Raw genomic sequence first — 22268 nt, 5'->3', positions numbered from 1 at the left:
TGACACATTGATGTCAGAGTGACTAGAGGGACAACACAGTCCTGAGTACCACAGTTAGAATGTTTGGTAGGATACTAATGACCGTCAGCAGCATCAGAGCTTGGAGATGCCTAATTACCTCAGTGTGGCAGTAATACGGTTACCGTAAAAGCCCTAACTGTGGCTAAATAAGGCAATCAGGAACAGGGTCTTGTTTTTTCCTTTACATCTTTAGATGACTAAAAACACCCTGCTACGTACAGTTGAAGTCGGAAGTTTACATACACCTTAGCCAAATACATTTAAACTCAGTTTCACAATTCATGACATTTAATCCTAGTAAAAATTCCCTGTTTTAGGTCAGTTAGGATCATCACTTTACTTTAAGAATGTAAACTGTCAGAATAATAGTAGAGAGAATGATTTATTTCAGCTTTTATTTCTTTCATCACATTCCCAGTGGGTCAGAAGTTTACATACACTCAATTACTATTTGGTAGCATTGCCTTTAAATTCTTTAACTTGGGTCAAACGTTTTGTGTAGCCTTCCACAAGCTTCCCACAATAAGTTGGGTGAATTTTGGCCCTTATTTATATTTTAAATATATCCATGCGCCACTTCAACCCATTGTTAAACGTAAACCATATTAAATGGGGCCGAGGTTGCAATACCTACAGCTTCCACACGATGTCAACAGTCCTGTCATTTGCCTACGATTTGTTTCTTGGTCAAACAGACACGAGGCAGCGCAGTTCTTCCGGTCTCCGACCGGATATTTTGGTTGAGATTTACCCGGACATTATTTCCAGACGTACAGCTATAGAATATACATCGCCTCGTGATCAATTTGATCGCTTATTAACGTTTACTAATACCTAAAGTTGCATTACAAAAGTATTTCGAAGTGTTTTGTGAAAGTTTATCATCGACTTTAATTTAAAAAAATGACGTTACGTTATAAAACGCTATTTTTTTCCTTGATCACACAGTCTTCATAGATCGATATCTAGGCTATATATGGACCGATTTAATCGGAAAAAAGACCCAATAGTGATGCTTATGGGACATCTAGGAGTGCCAACAAAGAAGATGGTCAAAGGTAATGAATGTTTTATATTTTATTTGTGCGTTTTGTGTAGCGCCGACTATGCTACTTATTTTGTTTACGTCCCCTGCGGGTCTTTTGGGGTGTTACATGCTATCAGATAATAGCTTCTCATGCTTTCGCCGAAAAGCATTTTAAAAATCTGACTTGTTGCCTGGATTCACAACGAGTGTAGCTTTAATTCAGTACCCTGCATGTGTATTTTAATGAACGTTTGTGTTTTAACGAGTGCTATTAGCAGTTAGCGTAGCGCATTTGCATTTCCAGATGTCTAGATGGGACGCCTGCGTGTCGGGTAGGAGCAAGAGGTTAAGCCATTTTGCCACAACTTTTGAAGTATGCTTGGGGTCATTGTCCATTTGGAAGACCCATTTGCGACCTCTGGTATGATGAAATAAAAATAGATACACCATCCCAACCGTGACGCACGGGGGTGGCAGCAGGTCTTAAGTGGCAACAAATCTGCCCAATAAGCTAAATCACTTTCCATACACCCAATCCTTGACACACCCACACTCCGATCACCATATTGGGCTGCAGCCAACTATACTCAGGAATCACACCTGTGTGGAAGCACCTGCTTTCAATATACTTTGAATCCCTCATTTACTCAAATGTTTCCTTTATTTTTGCCAGTTACTGTACCTGTAGAGATCTACAGTCCAGATACTTCTCTATAGAGCCAACCAACAGCATAATTCTATTTCTCCTCCTTTCCCTGGGAATTATTGTAGAGGTGTCTACTTCCATGTCTGACGCTGGCTTGCCAAGCTGCAATCCCACACAGCTGCATCATTGCCTAAACCTTGTGCTCTCCCGCGAATCTACCAGGATGTAGATGCAGGGGTCCTGTGATTCAATTTGCTGAGTCGAAAATGAGAATAGTTGAAGTAAAAGCACAACATTCCCCATTAGTAACTAGCTTTAAAAATCAGCAGACTTGGGTAATCATTATGGTTTGCAGAGGCTGGTAGGAGTTGCTGTGCGTTTTGTTGCCAACCTATTTTGCTACCTGACAACTTTACGGTTTTTACTTTTTAATTACCGTTTATATTTTTGTTTTTTTTCCTAAACTTTTTCACTCCGGAAGCTTTATCTGGACACGATTCGTCAGGACCTCCAACAGCCGAAGCTAAGTAGTAACATTAACATGATGCCTTCTAATTGCAGTCGCTGTACTCGCCTTACGGCGGGGATAGCTGTGCTGCAAACCCAGCTTCAGACGCAATCGTTAGGCAAGGGTAATTTCAGTGTAGGAAAGGATGAAACAGTGTCTGTGCCACCAGTAAGTACAGCTAGTAGTATAAATCCACTGGCACAGTCCCCGCAGCCGGACAACTTTCTCACGGTTTCTGGAAGGAAATGCTGTAGGAAAGCTCAACCGGTGTCGCTCATTCAGCCGACGAACTTTCAACCGGTTTTCCCCATTAAGCAGCGGGTCGGAGTCAGAGGCCGAGTCTTCTCTGGTCTCTACTCCTCCCGTTACGGGGTCTGAGACGCCGAAGCTTCCCACCATTAGCTCTGACAAATTGAAAACTCTAGTCATTGGCAACTCCATTACCGCAGTATTAGACTTAAAACGAATCATCCAGCGATCATACACTGTTTACCAGGGGGCAGGGCTACCGACGTTAAGGCTAATCTGAAGATGGTGCTGGCTAAAGCTAAAACTGGAGTGTAGAGAGTATAGAGATATTGTTATCCACGTCGGCACCAACGATGTTAGGATGAAACAGTCAGAGATCACCAAGCGCAACATAGCTTCTGCGTGTAAATCAACTAGAACGATGTGTCGGCATCGAGTAATTGTCTCTGGCCCCCTTCCAGTTAGGGGGAGTGATGAGCTCTACAGCAGAGTCTCACAACTCAATCGCTGGTTGAAAACTGTTTTCTGCCCCTCCCAAAAGATAGAATTTGTAGATAATTGGCCCTCTTTCCAAGCCTGACCTGCTGAGGAGTGACGGACTCCATCCTAGCTGGAGGGGTGCTCTCATCTTATCTACCAACATAGACAGGGCTCTAACTCCTCTAGCTCCACAATGAAATAGGGTGCAGGCCAGGCAGCAGGCTGTTAGCCAGCCTGCCAGCATAGTAGAGTCTGCCCCTAGCACAGTCAGTGTAGTCAGCTCAGCTATCACCATTGAGACCGTGTCTGTGCCTCGACCTAGGTTGGGCAAAACTAAACATGGCGGTGTTCGCCTTAGCAATCTCACTAGGATAAAGACCACCTCCATTCCTGTCATTATTGAAAGAGATCATGATACCTCACATCTCAATATAGGGCTACTTAATGTTAGATCCCTTATTTCAAAGGCAATTATAGTCAATGAACTAAATCACTGATCATAATCTTGATGTGATTGGCCTGACTGAAACATGGCTTAAGCCTGATGAATTTACTGTGTTAAATGAGGCCTCACCTCCTGGCTAAACTAGTGACCATATCCCCCGTACATCCCGCAAAGGAGGAGGTGTTGCTAACATTTACGATAGCAAATTTCAATTTACAAAAAAAAAAGACGTTTTGAGCTTCTAGTCATGAAATCTATGCAGCCTACTCAATCACTTTTTATAGCTACTGTTTACAGGCCTCCTGGGCCATATACAGCGTTTCTCACCGAGTTCCCTGAATTCCTATCGGACCTTGTAGTCATAGCAGATAATATTCTAATCTTTGGTGACTTTAATATTCACATGGAAAAGTCCACAGACCCACTCCAAAAGGCTTTCGGAGCCATCATCGACTCAGTGGGTTTTGTCCAACATGTCTCTGGACCCACTCACTGTCACAGTCATACGCTGGACCTAGTTTTGTCCCATGGAATAAATGTTGTGGATCTTAATGTTTTTCCTCATAATCCTGGACTATCGGACCACCATTTTATTACGTTTGCAATTGCAACAAATAATCTGCTCAGACCCCAACCAAGGAACATCAAAAGTCGTGCTATAAATTCACAGACAACACAAAGATTCCTTGATGTCCTTCCAGATTCCCTCTGTCTACCCAAGGACGCCAGAGGACAAAAAACAGTTAACCACCTAACTGAGGAACTCAATTTAACCTTGCGCAATACCCTAGATGCAGTTGCACCCCTAAAAACTAAAAACATTTCTCATAAGAAACTAGCTCCCTGGTACACAGAAAATACCCGAACTCTGAAGCAAGCTTCCAGAAAATTGGAACGGAAATGGCGCCACACCAAACTGGAAGTCTTCCGACTAGCTTGGAAAGACAGTACCGTGCAGTACCGAAGAGCCCTTACTGCTGCTCGATCATCCTATTTTTCTAACTTAATTGAGGAAAATAAGAACAATCCTAAATTCCTTTTTGATACTGTCGCAAAGCTAACTAAAAAGCAGCATTCCCCAAGAGAGGATGACTTTCACTTTAGCAGTGATAAATTCATGAACTTCTTTGAGGAAAAGATTATGATTATTAGAAAGCAAATTACGGACTCTTCTTTAAATCTGCGTATTCCTTCAAAGCTCAGTTGTCCTGAGTCTGCACAACTCTGCCAGGACCTAGGATCAAGAGAGACGCTCAAGTGTTTTAGTACTATATCTCTTGACACAATGATGAAAATAATCATGGCCTCTAAACCTTCAAGCTGCATACTGGACCCTATTCCAACTAAACTACTGAAAGAGCTGCTTCCTGTGCTTGGCCCTTCTATGTTGAACATAATAAACGGCTCTCTATCCACCGGATGTGTACCAAACTCACTAAAAGTGGCAGTAATAAAGCTTCTCTTGAAAAAGCCAAACCTTGACCCAGAAAATATACAAAACTATCGGCCTATATCGAATCTTCCATTCCTCTCAAATTTTTTAGAGAAGGCTAATTGGGCAGGAACTCACTGCCTTCCTGAAGACAAACAATGTATACGAAATGCTTCAGTCTGGTTTTAGACCCCATCATAGCACTGAGACGGCACTTGAAGGTGGTAAATGACATTTTAATGGCATCGGACCGAGGCTCTGCATCTGTCCTCGTGCTCCTAGACCTTAGTGCTGCTTTTGATACCATCGATCACCACATTCTTTTGGAGAGATTGGAAACCCAAATTGGTCTACACGGACAAGTTATGGCCTGGTTTAGATCTTATCTGTCGGAAAGATATCAGTTTGTCTCTGTGAATGGTTTGTCCTCTGACAAATCAACTGTAAATTTCAGTGTTCCTCAAGGTTCCGTTTTAGGACCACTATTGTTTTCACTATATATTTTACCTCTTGGGAATGTTATTCGAAAACATAATGTTAACTTTCACTGCTATGCGGATGACACACAGCTGTACATTTCAATGAAACATGGTGAAGCCCCAAAATTGCCCTTGCTAGAAGCATGTGTTTCAGACATAAGGAAGTGGATGGCTGCAAACTTTCTACTTTTAAACTCGGACAAAACAGAGATGCTTGTTCTAGGTACCAAGAAACAAAGAGATCTTCTGTTGAATCTGACAATTAATCTTAATGGTTGTACAGTCGTCTCAAATAAAACTGAAGGACCTCAGCGTTACTCTGGACCCTGATCTCTCTTTTGAAGAACATATCAAGACCATTTCAAGGACAGCTTTTTTCCATCTACGTAACATTGCAAAAATGATGCAGAAAAATTAATCCATGCTTTTGTCACTTCTAGGTTAGACTACTGCAATGCTCTACTTTACGGGCTACCCGGATAAAGCACTAAATAAACTTCAGTTAGTGCTAAATATGGCTGCTAGAATCCTGACTAGAACCAAACAATTTGATCATATTACTCCAGTGCTAGCCTCTCTACACTGGCTTCCTGTCAAAGCAAGGGCTGATTTCAAGGTTTTACTGCTAACCTACAAAGCATTACATGGGCTTGCTCCTACCTATCTCTCTGATTTGGTCCTGCCGTACATACCTACACGTACGCTACGGTCACAAGACGCAGGCCTCCTAATTGTCCCTAGAATTTCTAAGCAAACAGCTGGAGGCAGGGTTTTCTCCTATAGAGCTCCATTTTTATGGAACGGTCTGCCTACCCATGTCAGAGACGCAAACTCGGTCTCAACCTTTAAGTCTTTACTGAAGACTCATCTCTTCAGTGGGTCATATGATTGAGTGTAGTCTGGCCCAGGAGTGGGAAGGTGAACGGAAAGGCTCTGGAGCAACGAACCGCCCTTGCCGTCTCTGCCTGGCCGGTTCCCCTCTTTCCACTGGGATTCTCTGCCTCTAACCCTATTACAGGGGCTGAGTCACTGGCTTACTGGGGCTCTCTCATGCCGTTCCTGGAGGGGGTGCGTCACCTGAGTGGGTTGATTCACTGATGTGGTCATCCTGTCTGGGTTGGCGCCCCCCCCGCCCCCCCTTGGGTTGTGCCGTGGCGGAGATCTTTGTGGGCTATACTCAGCCTTGTCTCAGGATGGTAAGTTGGTGGTTGAAGATATCCCTCTAGTGGTGTGGGGGCTGTGCTTTGGCAAAGTGGGTGGGGTTATATCCTTCCTGTTTGGCCCTGTCCGGGGGTATCCTCAGATGGGGCCACAGTGTATCCTGACCCCTCCTGTCTCAGCCTCCAGTATTTATGCTGCAGTAGTTTGTGTCGGGGGGCTAGGGTCAGTTTGTTATATCTGGAGTACTTCTCCTGTCCTATTCGGTGTCCTGTGTGAATATAAGTGTGCGTTCTCTAATTCTCTCCTTCTTCTCTCTCGGAGGACCTGAGCCCTAGGACTATCTGACATGATGACTCCTTGCTGTCCCCAGTCCACCTGGCTGTGCTGCTGCTCCAGTTTCAACTGTTCTGCCTTATTATTATTCGACCACGGTGGTCATTTATGAACATTTGAACATCTTGGCCATGTTCTGTTATAATCTCCACTCGGCACAGCCAGAAGAGGACTGGCCACCCCACATAACCTGGTTCCTCTCTAGGTTTCTTCCTAGGTTTTGGCTTTTCTAGGGAGTTTTTCCTAGCCACCGTGCCTCTACACCTGCATTGCCTGCTGTTTGGGGTTTTAGGCTGGGTTTCTGTACAGCACTTTGAGATATCAGCTGATGTACGAAGGTCTATATAAATACATTTGATTTGAGAGGAGCTATAGGAAAACAGGCTAATTGAAATAGCTGGAACAGAATTAATGGAACCGAGTCAAACATGGGGTTTCCAAATATGGTATAAATAATGAAACCAGCTCTGCACTAATTCAGGGTTGGGTAAATTACTTACTAAATTAAATCAGTTACGATTACTAGTTACCTGTTCAAAATTATAAATCAGTAACGTAACTTTTGTATTACCTTCCCCTTAAAGGCCCAGTGCAGTCCAAAACATGTTTTTTCCCTGTGTTTTATAAAGTATATATTTACACACTGAGGAAGGAATACTATGGTGAAATTGTGAAAAATTATGATATGCGATAAGAGCCGTTGGAAAACACTGCCTGAAATTTCAGCCTGTTTTGGTGGAATGGAGCTTGGCCTGCCGGGTGAATTGGTTAATAGACCAATAAGAATTTCCAAACCTCTGCCAATAACAGCCACTTTTTTTATATTCTTTTACTCAAACCAATCCCAGACAGCCCTAGCAAAATTCTTGTTTGAGAAATTGCGCTTTGCTAAGAAGCTGTTTATTTTTGACCATTTTAATTGAAAACAATCACAGAGTCGTGACTATCATTGTGATGACTTTTATTTTTTATTTATTTTTTATTTCACCTTTATTTAACCAGGTAGGCTAGTTGAGAACAAGTTCTCATTTGCAACTGCGACCTGGCCAAGATAAAGCATAGCAGTGTGAACAGACAACACAGAGTTACACATGGAGTAAACAATGAACAAGTCAATAACACAGTAGAAAAAAAATGGGCAGTCTATATACAATGTGTGCAAAAGGCATGAGGAGGTAGTCGAATAATACAGTTTTGCAGATTAACACTGGAGTGATAAATGATCAGATGGTCATGTACAGGTAGAGATATCGGTGTGCAAAAGAGCAGAAAAGTAAATAAATAAAAAAACAGTATAAAAACAGTATGGGAATGAGGTAGGTGAAAAAGGGTGAGCTATTTACCTATAGACTATGTACAGCTGCAGCGATCGGTTAGCTGCTCGGATAGCTGATGTTTGAAGTTGGTGAGGGAGATAAAAGTCTCCAACTTCAGCGATTTTTGCAGTTCGTTCCAGTCACAGGCAGCAGAGTACTGGAACGAGAGGCGGCCAAATTAGGTGTTGGCTTTAGGGATGATCAGTGAGATACACCTGCTGGAGCGCGTGCTACGGATGGGTGTTGCCATCGTGACCAGTGAACTGAGATAAGGCGGAGCTTTACCTAGCATGGACTTGTAGATGACCTGGAGCCAGTGGGTCTGGCGACGAATATGTAGTGAGGGCCAGACGACTAGAGCATACAAGTCGCAGTGGTGGGTGGTATAAGGTGCTTTAGTGACAAAACGGATGGCACTGTGATAGACTGCATCCAGTTTGCTGAGTAGAGTGTTGGGAAGCCATTTTGTAGATGACATCGCCGAAGTCGAGGATCGGTAGGATAGTCAGTTTTACTAGGGTAAGCTTGGCGGCGTGAGTGAAGGAGGCTTTGTTGCGGAATAGAAAGCCGACTCTTGATTTGATTTTCGATTGGAGATGTTTGATGTGAGTCTGGAAGGAGAGTTTGCAGTCTAGCCAGACACCTAGGTACTTATAGATGTCCACATATTCAAGGTCGGAACCATCCAGGGTGGTGATGCTAGTTGGGCATGCGGGTGCAGACAGCGATCGGTTGAAAAGCATGCATTTGGTTTTACTTGAGTTTAAGAGCAGTTGGAGGCCACGGAAGGAGTGCTGTATGGCATTGAAGCTCGTTTGGAGGTTAGATAGCACAGTGTCCAATGACGGGCCGAAAGTATATAGAATGGTGTCGTCTGCGTAGAGGTGGATCAGGGAATCGCCCGCAGCAAGAGCAACATCATTGATATATACAGAGAAAAGAGTCGGCCCGAGAATTGAACCCTGTGGCACCCCCATAGAGACTGCCAGAGGACCGGACAGCATGCCCTCTGATTTGACACACTGAACTCTGTCTGCAAAGTAATTGGTGAACCAGGCAAGGCAGTCATCCGAAAAACCGAGGCTATTGAGTCTGCCGATAAGAATATGGTGATTGACAGAGTGGAAAGCCTTGGCGAGGTCGATGAAGACGGCTGCACAGTACTGTCTTTTATCGATGGCGGTTATGATATCGTTTAGTACCTTGAGTGTGGCTGAGGTGCACCCGTGACCGGCTCGGAAACCAGATTGCACAGCGGAGAAGGTACGGTGGGATTCGAGATGGTCAGTGACCTGTTTGTTGACTTGGCTTTCGAAGACCTTAGATAGGCAGGGCAGGATGGATATAGGTCTATAACAGTTTGGGTCCAGGGTGTCTCCCCCTTTGAAGAGGGGGATGACTGCGGCAGTTTTCCAATCCTTGGGGATCTCAGACGATATGAAAGAGAGGTTGAACAGGCTGGTAATAGGGGTTGCGACAATGGCGGCAGATAGTTTCAGAAATAGAGGGTCCAGATTGTCAAGCCCAGCTGATTTGTACGGGTCCAGGTTTTGCAGCTCTTTCAGAACATCTGCTATCTGGATTTGGGTAAAGGAGAACCTGGAGAGGCTTGGGCGAGGAGCTGCGGGGGGCGGAGCTGTTGGCAGAGGTTGGAGTAGCCAGGCGGAAGGCATGGCCAGCCGTTGAGAAGTGCTTATTGAAGTTTTCGATAATCATGGATTTATCGGTGGAGACCGTGTTACCTAGCCTCAGTGCAGTGGGCAGCTGGGAGGAGGTGCTCTTGTTCTCCATGGACTTCACAGTGTCCCAGAACTTTTTGGAGTTGGAGCTACAGGATGCAAACTTCTGCCTGAGGAAGCTGGCCTTAGCTTTCCTGACTGACTGCGTGTATTGGTTCCTGACTTCCCTGAACAGTTGCATATCACGGGGGCTTATTCGATGCTATTGCAGTCCGCCACAGGATGTTTTTGTGCTGGTCGAGGGCATTGAATAATTACCTATGTTTAATTATTACGCTATTAAATTAGTCATGTAACAATTAACTTATTAGGAATTTAGGGCACCACGGGAAAAGTTTATTTAACGAGTTACAGTCTCCAGAATTAACTTAACAACAATAAATCCCTAGCGGACAAACACAATGACACTTGTTACACAAGATGGAGATTTAAAGAGAGCAAGAGAGAAAAACTATGCTTAGTTTAGCACTAATACCTTGCCCCGAACTGCCGTTCCTTTGGGTAAGAAGTAATGTAATGATGTATTTACACGTTGAAGGTCTTCCTGGTGTATCTCTGTTGGGCCCTCTGATGGCCTAGTCTTTCATTCTCAGGTGTAAGTCTCTGATTGTCCACAAGAGGGCACAATGTCCTTAATTGTCTGTGTACTGGCACTCGTTCTGGAAGAGGAGTCTCCAGAGGACAGCTAATCAGCCATGTCGATGATCCCAGAGAGGTGATGAAAGCAGTGTAGGACACGATGATTCGAGGAGAATAACTGGATGGTCCTACTTAAATTCACCTTCTTAGATACTGCTACTCAACCGTAGCATTGATTGGTAAGAGGTTATTTTCTTCAACCTCGTGTTGCGTTTTGGGGGTCACATCTATCTTAGCCCACGCTGCAGCCCATTTTAGTCTGATATGTTAATTCTCAACTCAAATGCTTTATACCCTTGGGTAAAAAGTGGGCGTTTACATCAGGCTGACAAGCTCTCTGGGTTACCTGGTGCGTGGCTAGTTACGAAGTAAGGTATCAATTTACTATGATCTCATTAGTGAACTAAAACACAATCGTATCATCACAAAAACATTATCTTTATCCTGGATATTTTCCACACAACGTAAAGTATATAAACATGATATACACCGTATGAAAACTCAAGCAAAATTCTCATAACATCTTCATGCACCTTTTAATGACATCACAAAATAGACATATTTTCCACATTCCATCTCTCATCATTCCCAATATTCAAATGTTGAAATATATTGTCCCAGTGTCCATGGTTTGATGATGTAGTTTAGGGCGGAAAACTTCACAAGACACAAAGACATTCCAGTCACCCAAACTAGGCCCCTAAAGGAATCGTCTGCTACCTATGGTTTATGATCGACATGCGATGTCATAAAACCCCCCACATCCATCCCTCTTCAGGAGAGAGAGCTCTGTAGAGGTGATCCACTATAACCTGATCTTCTGGATCCTCACAAGAGAGTCTTAACAACAATAAGAAAATTATAACCCAGAAGAAGACAAAAAAGGATCCATCAAACACATTTGGTGTGTCATCAACGACTTGTGGTCAGACTCACTCAGGTGGAACAAATTTAAACGTCATTGAGAAAACCAAAAAGTGTCTATTTTTTCACAAATACCTTCTCTGAATTTAAAAGTAATCTAAGAAGTAGTTCAGTTTTTCAAAAGCATCTGACAATATTTATTATGGTAACTAGGTTCACATTTTGGGGAATATTCAGGTGGAAACTTTCCGTGGGAATTAACGGGAATATATGCAATTAATACCATTTATGTTTTTGCATTGGATATATTTACCATATTAAATGGAGACAGAGACATAAACCTTTTACCTTATCATAAGTAGACAATTACAAATGATTAAATCCTTCCAATAGAAATAAAAACAATTTAGTTACATATTGAACTTTAATTAAATGAGTAGACTCTTCACATGGAATGATTTCACTGAACAACAAAAAGGGAATATATCCATCGCATCTCCTAAAAACATTTTCAACATACATCTGCAAAATGATAGAAACTAAAGTCTAGAAACTAAAGCTTTGGTTGTCTTTCTCTCAGGCTTCCATGTCTTCTCCCTGGACCTTCTCAATGTCCACCGCTTAAACATCAGACTCTGAGGCCTCATCTTAACTGTCACTTTCCAAGCTTGAGGATGGCTCATTGTCAGGCTCAAAAATACTCAAATTTGCTCGGATGGCAACCAATTTTTCAACCCTTATATTGGTCAGCCTATTGCGTGCTTTGTTGTGTGTTCCCGGACCAGTTGCGTTCCCGAGGCGGTTGATGTTGGTGGGATTTGGAGGATGATGGAGGCAACAGGGAAAGAACCTCAGATCCACAAAGTCCCTTCCACCAGGTGGCAGATGAGATATGTTGGCATGACTGCCATATTTCATCTCCACCCCAAAGCCCTTACTTGGAAGTGTACTTCACCAGACTGCCAAGAACCTTGCCCTCATCCAGGCCAAGGTGGCGAGACACAGTAGTGATGCCACCATAGGACTTGTTGATCTCTGCACCAGACAGGATGCTCTTACCAGCATACTTGGGGTCCAACATGTACGCTGCAGCGTGGATGGGCTTCAGGCAGAAGTCTTCACGCTTTTTGATGTATTTCAGAATGGCAGTTTCCTCTGCTTGGAGCAACAGTGAAGTGGCCAGGGCAGTACAGATTTCTTCTCTTACATCTGCAAGCAGAGTCTGAACATCAGACAGGATGGCATTGTCTCCCTCATTCCGAGCAATGGCTAATGCTATAGCTTTCAGGAGTTTCAGGTTGCTTACCATTCTCTCCCAATATACATCACCCCAGAGGATACTCTTGATGGGGCTGTCCATATCAGCAGACTGTGATATGGCCATTTCCTGGAGAGACTCCTTTCCAGGAGACTGTCAAACATGATGACAACACCACCCCAACGGGTGTTGCTGGGCAGCTTCAATGTGGTGATCTTATTCTTCTCACTTTGCTCAGTGAGGTAGATTGCTGCTATAACTTGATGACCCTTACCTAACATAACTAACCATTTCCTTGGCTCTCTTGTAGAGTATCCATTGTTTTCAGTGCCATGATGTCCTTGAGGAGCAGATTCAATGCACGAGCAGCACAGCCAATGGGTGTGATGCGAGGGTAGGACTCCTCCACTTTAGACCAAGCAGCCTTCATGTTCACAGCATTGTCTGTCATCAGTGCAAATACCTTCTGTGGTCCAAGGTCATTAACAGCCACCTTCAGCTTATCTGCAATGTAGAGAACCGTGTGTCTGTTGTCCTTTGTGTCTGTGCTCTTGTAGAATAATGGTTGAGGGGTGGAGGTGTAGTTAATTATTCCATTCCCACAAACATTCAACCACCCATCAGAGATTATTGCAATACTGTCTGCTTTCTCTATGATTTGCTTGACCTTCACTTGAACTCTGTTGAACTCTGCATCCAGCAAATTAGTAGATAAAGCATGTCTGGTTGGAGGGGTGTATGCTGGGCGAAGAACATTTAGAAATGTCTTCCAATACACATTGCCTGTGAGCATGAGAGGTGAACCAGTTGCAGACACAGCTCGAGCAAGACATTCATCAGCACATCTGACTACGGACCTCCATTGAGTCAAAAACACTTCTGATTCCAGGAGGACCATGAGCTGTTGCTATCGATAAGGTGTCCAATTCATCATTCATCTTTTTTTTCACACATTATTTGCAAATGCACACAGCTTTTCTTTCTACATTAGCTGCAATGAAATGTCTCCACACATCAGATAGTGCCTGTGGCATTTTCCTGTAAAGTTTAGAAAAAAATGAATTAAAAAAAACAAATACAATTTCATGTACAGATAAATAGTTAAGAACTTAGATTAAACAACTCCTTTGTAAGATAAATGTTTTAAAAATGAATGTTAGGAAACAGGTAAATTAACACTCCTCAGTTAGCAGGCACAAGCAAGCTAAAACTCACATGGTAGCAAAAACTAACTAGCAGAAATTGTTAAGTTAGAAATGATGTAAAACACACTTTTCTGTAGGCTACTATTTACTAGTTTAAAAAAATCTAAATAAATTGCATGTATGCCATATAAAATGTATTCACGCCACCCAGTATGATCATCAAAACTTACCAGAAAGCATGTAGTCCTTGGCTCAGACCGTGTAGTTGTGTGGGATCAATAGCATCTCATTAGTGTGCAAGATCTTGAGAATCAGCTGTACATGTGATGGAAGAATGCACTACGCATGCAGAGGGTTACAATTCCATTGAATTGGGGATAGTTTAACCAAAATATGCCACAAGACCTAGAATTGCCTTGTGTATCCCACAAAGGTGCACCGTTATAAGCTTACTTTTTTGATGAATTTAAGCAATATTCCCAAAATACCCGGTCTTAACTTCCCATGGAAAATGTACGGACATTGAACAGATCGTTTCCAAACCTAAACGTAACTGATTAGTTTGTTTTTTGTAATCGGATTTTATGTAACTGATTACATGCACTTGTTACTGTCACGTCCTGACTATAGAGAGCCTTTATTTTCTATGGTGGAATAGGTCAGGGCGTGACTGGGGAGGTTAGTCTAGTTTTTATTTTCTATGTGGGGTTCTAGGTTGTTTTTTCTATGTTGGTTTCGGTATGATTCCCAATTAGAGGCAGCTGGCTATCGTTGTCTCTAATTGGGGATCATACTTAAGTAGCATTTTTCCATCTGTGGGTTATGGGATAGTGTTTATGTTTTGAGTTAGTGGTGTAGTCACGGTTCGTTCGTTGTTGGTTTATTGTTTTGTCTTTGCTAAAGTTTCACTTCTTTAATAAATTGTGTGGAACTCAACGTACGCAGCTGCGCCTTGGTCCGTTAATTCTACAAATGACAGTTACTCCCCAACCCTGAATGTAGTAAATTAAAATGGAGCAATTAAATCTGCGTTGCTAGTTGGTTACCCACACGTTATTGCGATATTAACGTTGATCATTAACGTTATTCTAAGAGGGACTCAATCATACCGACTTATCCCTCATTCTTTTACATGTCCTTAATGACTAAGCCCACCCAGTTATTTCGCTAAACCAATAAACATCTTTACTTACTAAAAAGCCAAAGTGAAGGGTAATATGAAAATCATATGGCACACGACAAATGAAAGACAAGGAGTTAATTCGGATCAAAAAGAATAAAAAAATCTATGGTCTATAGATGAGTGTGTATGCCTGCGTGTCTATACTATAATCATGCATAAGTACTACTTTTCTTCCTGACAGTCACTTGGTCACAAGAAAGAAAGGGTGGTTGTGGTACTTACCTATTTCCCAGCCAGTAATGGAGCTAAACATCAAATGTCCTATAGCCTAGTCTAACTACAGAGCATGGAACATGGTTAGAGGTCAGTGGAGTACTGAGTAGGTGACTACTGACAAAAACACAGCCTGCAAATGTGTAAACACATCTCCCATAATTAGAGAGGGAGTAGAAGACTAAAATATAATGCCCATTAATAGTTATGAATGTACACACATGCTGGATATTTCTATAGATTGGAGATTGCCTCCAGCCTCCAGTATTTATGCTGCAGTAGTTTGTCGGGGGGCTACGGTCAGTTTGTTATATCTGGAGTACTTCTCCTGTCCTATCTGGTGTCCTGTGTGAATTTAAGTATGCTCTCTCTAATTCGCTCTCGCTCTCTCGGAGGACCTGAGCCCTAGGACCATGCCTCAGGACTACCTGACATGACTCCTTTCTGTCCCCAGTCCACCTGGCCGTGCTGCTGCTCCAGTTTCAACTGTTCTGCCTATGATGATTATTATTTGGCCATGCTGGTAATTTATGAACATTTGAACATCTTGGCCATGTTCTGTTATAATCTCCACCCGGCACAGCCAGAAGATTACTGGCCACCCCACATAGCCTGGTTCCTCTCTAGGTTTCTTCCTAGGTTTTGGCTTTTCTAGGGAGTTTTTCCTAGCCACCGTGCTTCTACACCTGCATTGCTTGCTGTTTGGGGTTTTAGGCTGGGTTTCTGTACAGCACTTTGATATATCAGCTGATGTACAAAGGGCTATATAAATAAATTTGATTTGGATTTGATATAGAGCAACCAAATGCTTTACACATTTTAGACTGAAGTCTGTGGGCACTATGCTTATAGTTCTGGATCGCTTCTCTCCGTCCAGTAACATACTTTGTATTGTGTAAGAAAGATAGTCCTGAATACTAGGGATGCACTGACATGACATTTTTGGCCGATACCGATATCCAATATTCAAAATTTTAGCGGCCTTAAGCATTCTAGTACAGTTAAATAGTTAACAAACAGCGGTCTAAGGCACTGCATCTCAGTGCAAGAGGCGTCACTAAAGTCCCTGGTTTGAATTCAGGCTCTCTCACATCCGGCCGTGATTGGGAGTCCCATAGGGCAGTGCACAATTGGTCCAGCGCCGTCTGGGTCTGGCAGTCATTGTAAATAAGAAGTTGTTCTTAAATTACTTGCCTAGATAAGTCACACGCACACACACACATTATTTTGATGGCATTTACATGTCCCCATTACCAGTAAAACATAATCAAAATCTTTTTCACTTAATTGCTGTGCCGTTACATTGTTAATTTGTTCAGTCATTTAATTCTCAACCAGGATTTCCTTATACATGTCAAGCAGTGACGTTTCAGCTCTCTGTCCATGGCCTCTCTTCCTCGGTGCGCACTGTCACTGTGTCCGTTTCCATCTTGTCCTGTGTATTGTTTTTATTTTACCTTTAATTAGGCAAGTCAGTTAAGAACAAATTCTTATTTTCAATGACGGCCTAGGAACAGTGGGTTAACTGCCTGTTCAGGGGCAGAATGACAGATTTGTACCTTGTCAGCTCGGGTTTTGAACTTGCAACCTTCCAGTTACTAGTCCATCCACTAGGCTACCCTGCCGTGTCCAGCTGTGTATGTAACATTTCATGTAAACCCTGTTTCTTGTCTGCGTAAAAGTAGCAGTCCTTGCACCGAGCATGGTGGCGACACTGTAAAGCGACTCAGAGAGAATGCCACAAATCGCTTGTTCACAGCCTCAAGTACTTTTGTAAATTTAACCCCACAGTCTGTATTGGCAGTTTTGTTGAGCAGCCGTTTCAATGCCATGACAGAGGGTATCACGCCTGCTGCAGACGCAGTTGATAAGCTTATTTCGCAAGTTATTTGAATGGCGCTAAGAGTGTTTTCATGTTGCCAAGTTTCAAACGTTCAGCAGTGGTATGAGAACCAGCACATTCTTGAGCATGCAAAACAGCTTTCCTCCATGTGAAATCCTCATCAACCCAATTGCCAGGTCACAATTGTAAATGAAAACTTGTTCTCAACTTGCCAACCTGGTTAAATAAAAGGTGAAATAAATCAAATAAAAATAGACCCACTGTGCGGTCAGACTCAGCATGCTCATGGGGCTGACATCGCAAATGTCAGTAGTGAAGCTAACAGCAGTGACGCTCATATTTGTACGTTTCAACAATACTGTAACTCCAGTAGGGCAACATCTGAAAAATAATGTGTACTGGGGCTCGACCAGTCGGCGAAAGCCAACGTCATCCACAACAGAGGACGGTTGATTGTCAAGGGCAATAAATTCCATTATCTTGGCATTAACGGGTTTTGCCTTTGAATTGTATCGCTGAAATGTTCTTACTTTCAAATGACTGCTCGACTTTAACTAGTTGTTGAAAGTGTGCGCTTAGTATTTTTCTGTTTTTGTTCTGTGTAGCGCTGTGTTTTCGTGGCGTCATTACGTCATCTACCTACGTTATATAGGTATGCACGTCAGCTTTGACATGGGTTTTGCATATCGGCGTTAAGCTAGATATCGGGCCGATGCCGATGTTGGCATTTTTAGCTAATATCGGCCGATTCTGATATGCTCACCGATATATCATGCATCCCTACTGAATACTCTTAATTGGTGGCAGGTAGCTGGCCAATGGTCACTGGTTTGAATCCCCATGCCGACTAGGTGAGAAATCTGTTGATGTGCCCTTGAGCAAGGCACTTAACCCTAACTGCTCCTGTAAGATGCTCTGGATAAGCGCATCTACTAAAAGACAAATGTAATAGTATGACAACTGTAGAGTCAGTGGCACAACACACCAGTAGGAGGAGTTGGCAAGATAGCCCAACCAGATCTAGGACCAGACACAAAAAAAATGTACTTCCTAAGGGAAGAAAGTAATAACTACAAGATGATAAAACAACCATACACAACTAACCCTTACAACTGACCCTTATCCCCAACCCAACAAAACATACATTTCACACTCGTCCAGAGTACTGTATTCAATCTTAATTTTTCCATTGCTAATAATGTTATTGGCCACTATCAACACAACAGCAGACATCCATTAGCTAAAGGGAAAGTTGGAGGAAGAAGCGAGTGATGCTGGTAGTGCCACTGCTGCACTGCAGATATACAGTACATGACCTCATTATTGTTGATCCATGAAGCCTTGAAGCTGCAACATGTAACTTGTTTGGTATTTTTTCCCCCCATCTTGTAGTTTCAGTGTTGTACACCAGCTTCAAACAGATGAAAATACAATATTTTTGGTTATTGAAAATACAATTCACAGCGGTTTAGATGGTACAATGATTCTCTACTTTACTTGCTTGTTTTGTCAAACTGAAATTAGGTGCACTATTAGAATTTTAGCAGCCAGGAAATGGCAGAGTGATTTCTGCATAGTGCACCTTTAAATAACTATCTGTATGATAAAAAAATATTAAGTGTTTTTCGACCCTGGTCCTACAGGTGTGTGCAGGCTTATGTGCAAGCTCATATCAACTGATTCAGCTAATGGTATTGTTTGTCAGGTGTTTGTGCTGCCGGTCTTGAACAAAACCCTGAAAATACACATAGTATCCCTACAGGACCATCAGAAACATGTTGAGGGGTGTATACACTAGAAACCAAACCGATGAAGACTACCTGAACTCAAATTTCTGTTAAGTTACAGTTTGCACTAAAGCAGGTATTCCCAAACTGAGGTACAAGTAGGGTAAGCGCAATGTCGTTGGGGGTACGACAAATAAAAATGTGATTCATATTTAAAAATATATATTTTCCAATGGGGCTATACATTTGGTTGTTTTTTTCCTCCCTGAGTAGCCTCGTTTCACTGGCAAAAATGTAATTAAGCCATCTAGTGTTCAGCGAAATAACGTCAAATACAGGTAGCCTAGTCAAATAAGTAACATCCAATCACATTAACCATTAATCTCCACGGGAAACCTTCACTCTTGCACAGACATTTAGAAACGAAACATGACAATTTGAAAGATAAGCCACGGGAGTTTTTTGAACAAGAATAAAGACGACTTTCGAGTAGTAAGACAAAAGCAACAGATACCATTAATAAGAAGGGGCTAGAAGTGTCGTATATGGTGAGCTACCTGGTGGCTAGACAGGCAAGCCCCATACTATTGTGGAGGACTTAATTCTTCCTGCTGCAGCAGATATGGCTGGGACAATGCTGGGGGAAACGGACAAAAAAACTACACAGACAATGTCTTCATCAAACAACACTGTTTCACGACGCATCAGTGACATGGCAGGAGATGTTTTGAAACAATTACTGCTTCGCATACAAGCCAGTGAAGTCTATGCATTACAGCTGGATGAGTCAACAGACATATACCAGGAGCCTTGCCAGGCCCGCCACATGTCTGTTGCGTTTATGGGGGGTCAATTAAGGAAGACATCCTCTTCTGCAAACCACTGGAATCCAGGACAACAGGAGAGGATAAAGTACTGGACGGACAGCTTTGTGACGTCAAAAGGACTTTGGTGGTTAAGATGTGTTGGTATCTGAACTGATGGCGCAAAAGCCATGGCAGGGAGACATAGTGGAGTGGTAATACACCTGCAAGCAGTTGCTCCTGATGCCATTTGGGTACACTGCAGCATCTACTGAGAGGCTCTTGCTGTCAAGCGAATGCCTGACAGCTTGAAAGATGTTTTGGATACTACAGGGAAAATGGTTAACTTTGTTAAAGCAAGGCCCCTAAACTCTCATGTAACTTCTGCATTATGCAATGACATGGGCAGCGACCATGTAACGCTGTGACGCTGGTTATCAAGGGGAAAAGTAATGACATGTTTTTTAAAATTGAGAGACGAGCCTAAAGTTCTTTACTGACCATAATTTTCACTTGTCTGACCGCTTGCATGTGTAACAGTATAACTTTAAACCGTCCCCTCGCCCATACCCGGGCTCGAACCAGGGATCCTCTGCACACATCAACAACAGTCACCCACGAAGCATCGTTACCCATCACTCCACAAAAGCCACGGCCCTTGCAGAGCAAGGGGAACTACTACTTCAAGGTCTCAGAGCAAGTGACGTCACCGATTGAAACGCTATTTAGCTCGCACCACCGCTAACTAAGCCAGCTGTTTCACATCCGTTACACATGATGAGTTTCTCACATGACTGGCCTATCTGGATTATGTTTTTTCTCACTTTAATGATCTGCATCTAGGATTACATGGACTCTCCACAACTATATTCAATGTGCACTATATTCAATGTGCAGGACAGACCTGAGGCTATGATTAAGAAGTTGGAGATCTTTTCTGTCTGCATTAACAAGGACAACACACAGGTCTTTCCATCATTCTATGATTTTTGTGTGTGCAAATGAACTCAAGCTTACAGACAATGTCAAATTTGATAGATCGAAGCACCTGAGTGAGATGGGTGTACAATTACGCAGGTACTTTTCCAAAACGGACGGAACAAACAACTGGATTCGTTATCCCTTTCATGCCCCGCCTCCAGTCCAATCACTGATATCTGAACAAGAGAGCCTCATCTAAATTGCAACAAGCAGTTCTGTGAAAATTGTATTTAATCAGAAGCCACTGCCAGATTTCTGGATTGGCCTGCGCTCAGAGTATCCTGCATTGGCAAATTGCACTGTTAAGACACTGATGCCTTTTGCAACCACGTACCAGTGTGAGAGTGGATTCTCGGCCCTTAGTAGCATGAAAACTAAATACAGGCACAGCATGTGTGGATATGCCCAAAAATGTGTCAATACGCTCTCCAATACAGCGCAACATGGCTGAGTTATGTGCATCCTTTCAAGCACACCATTCTCATTAACCTCTGGTGAGTTATTTACAATTTTCAATTAACAAATAAGGTTTTACATGTAAGATGGTAAAATAAAGAGCTAAATGGATTATTATTATTTGTGCCCTGGTCCTCTAAGATCTCTTTGTCACTTCCCATGAGCTGGGTTGTGACACAAACTCACACTCATTCTTATGTTTGATAAATGTATAGTGTGTGTGTGTGGCAGGCTTAAAATGATGGCAATAAACAACATTTGAGAGTGCGGTGACCCTGGTGAGTTGGTACGCAGCTGAAGGTTGAATGTTTGAAGGGGGTACAGGACTATAAAAAGTTGGGGAACAACTGCTATAGCCTACACCTAGCCTATACCTATCCTACAGACTACAGCTATCCTTACTGACCTTCAACAATTAAGTTAAAGGGTATTTGTTGAAATCCCTCTGTCAAGACCATTGTAAAAGGCATAAGAAAATGTGATATTTTTTTCTTCAAATTTGAGTATTTGGTAAGATCAGTTTATTTGTTCTGATAAGTGAGATAATTAGCTGAACTTGTCTAGGGCTATCTGTTGATGCGCAAAACTGAAAAGGTTGAACAAAACGTGGAAGATGGTGTTAAAATATTGGAGTAGTCCAATTTGTCCCAATTTCACATTCAAATCGCCCAGAATAGATAGGCAGTAGCCTATATTCCACCAGACGAGACCACCTACATTGTTCAAGTATAGATAGGCATTCCACTGAGTAAATAACAGAATACAACGTCACTCAAGTGCCTAATGTTGGCAAGTTCGACGAACACACGACCTGCATCAAAATCAGAACAAATCCCTCGTAACCAAATGTGCATCCGCCGAGGTTGCGCGGCAACAGTCATTTTCACAAACATTGTTATAGTGTAACAAAAAGACAAATGACTAACCTTGATTCGGTAGCCTTAATTATCCACTTAACACAATCGGATCAAACACCAATTCAGTTTCCGGGCCCTTCTGCCACACGTAATGTAAATCTTACAGCGATGAAGTCTCATAAAGCGGGAATGTTTCTCTGGCAACCTCCCGAAACAATGAGGGAAGGTTAGGTCTTCAAACAGCTGTTTCCAAAATGGAGTTAGCCATTCCACAGCCAATCAGACATCGTCTTGTGATCCAGGCTCACATTTCACTCACGCTGAAACGTGAAACTCTTCATAACTCCAAATATGAAAACGAATAGAATGTGACAAAATTAAACTCTCGACTAGGCCTAATTCTCAAGTCGCATAAAGCCTAAACGGCAGCCTACTGGGCAATCTGGGAATTGACTTAAATAGA

At 42.6% G+C, this 22268-nt stretch overlaps 1 protein-coding gene across 1 annotated transcript in view; it reads right to left on the bottom strand.

Moving 5' to 3' along the window:
- Positions 1-22183, bottom strand: part of LOC127913229 (cAMP-dependent protein kinase inhibitor gamma-like) — a 41881-nt gene extending 19698 nt beyond the window's left edge. Inside the window, exon 1 of the mRNA XM_052485039.1 lies at positions 21875-22183. The gene's annotated coding sequence lies outside the window, so the exon portion shown is untranslated. The remainder of the gene's footprint in view (positions 1-21874) is intronic.
- Positions 22184-22268: the final 85 nt, after the last annotated feature.

The sequence above is a fragment of the Oncorhynchus keta genome, chromosome 28 (assembly GCF_023373465.1).
Source record: "Oncorhynchus keta strain PuntledgeMale-10-30-2019 chromosome 28, Oket_V2, whole genome shotgun sequence".
NCBI lineage: Eukaryota > Metazoa > Chordata > Actinopteri > Salmoniformes > Salmonidae > Oncorhynchus > Oncorhynchus keta.
Note: the sequence above shows the minus strand (reverse complement) of the source record. Positions and strands in the feature narration are given on the sequence as shown.